We start from the raw sequence: 1551 nt of genomic DNA, 5'->3' as shown, positions 1-1551 counted from the left end.
CCCGTACAGCCCGGCTCCACGTCCACATAGCGGGGCCCCCACCCATCATGAAGCCTCTTGGCCTCTGCCCTCGGTTCAGCTTCTGAATCCATTCAGTTTTATCTCACAGTCCTCAAAGGAACAGGTGAGGGAGAGAGGTCACCTCTGACCTTTGTTCCTCAGGAACCCACAGCTCGGAGGGGCAACTGTGAGTCCAGCTTCCCCCAGCTGGGCTTGACAGAGTGGGCATGATGGGGGGGTCTGTCCTCTGCCCTAGGGGCTCAGGCCTGCTGGACACTGACCCTGGGCGGGTCCCAGCCGTCGGACAGTGAGGACCATGGAGGGAGTGCTGGGCTCCCTGGACTCCGGTCAGTGTCCGTAGGCTGCTCTCAGTCCTGGCCTCACCCCATCCTGTGCAGGAGGAGCCCAGGGAGGCCTGGGCAAGGGGGGATGCGGTGCTGGGGCTCCTTCCCTCCCCCCGTTTGAGCTCATGTCACACCTGCTCTTTGGTGCAACCTTACTCCCAGCCCAGGAGGGAGGGCAACCGCGTCTGCCTGGGTTCAAGTTCTCCAGAGTGCCGGCCCTCCACCCGAGTTCCCCTGCCCAGGGTAACGCCGTTTCGCTACACCTGCAATCCCCGAGGGACGGGAGGAGGCCGGTGGTCCATGAGCATCCGTCACTGGCTGCGCGGCTCTGGGCCAGTTACCGAACCCCACCTCCCTCCTTTTCTCTGACACCTCAGGGACACATCTCAGCCATGCTGGGCTGAACCCAGGAAAGGACCCCACGGCAGCAGCGCCTCTGGTCCTCACCTCTAGCAGAGGCATCCATGGCGAGGGGCCGGCCCGGGAGCCTGACCAGGTTGGGGGACTGAGGAAGCGCCTGGCTCCGACTTCCTGGCACTAGGACCAGGAGTGTCCTCGGCCCCTGCCGCTGTCTGGCCCCACCAGCCCTGATCTCACGGCGGCAGCAGCTTTCCTGGTTCTGGGCCACGTCGGTGTCTTCCTGGCAGCAGTGGACTCCTGTGCCCGGCTGGCCCCCCATGGGTGCCTGTGAGCACTTGCGGAGCAGCTCAGCTATTGGTATTCCCACCACCCTCCCGCCCAGACCTGCGGGCACCCCTAGGCTCCCCGGGCCTCCCACCCAGTCCTCAGCCCTTGGCCTCCCCGGGCCCCCCGTCCTGGCCTGCGAGGCTGTGGCTCTGCCGCTTCCTCTGTTGAACTTGTGCGTGGCGCTCACAAGCCCAGGCTTTACTGAGCACATCCTGTGAGCCAGGTGTGGCCGGTGACCAGCAGGTCGCCACGACGAGTAGACAGAAGTGCAGGGTGGGGGCTGCCCGTTGGTCACAGGGTGGTCAGCGGCTGAGCCTAGTCTTCCGGAACCCAGGTCTCTGAACCCACAGCCTGTGTTTGGGTCACAGTGTGCTGCTGAGATGGGAGCGGGTGGAGGTGTGTGGCTGGGGATTCCCAGGGCAGCAGGCAGTGATGGGTGTGGGGCTGGCCTGCCAGGGTGCACTGATGAGTGTGGGGCTGGCCTGCCAGGGTGCAGTGATGGGTGCGGGGCTGGCCTGCC

Source organism: Hylobates moloch, unplaced genomic scaffold, assembly GCF_009828535.3.
Source record: "Hylobates moloch isolate HMO894 unplaced genomic scaffold, HMol_V3 SCAFFOLD_6, whole genome shotgun sequence".
NCBI lineage: Eukaryota > Metazoa > Chordata > Mammalia > Primates > Hylobatidae > Hylobates > Hylobates moloch.
Note: the sequence above shows the minus strand (reverse complement) of the source record.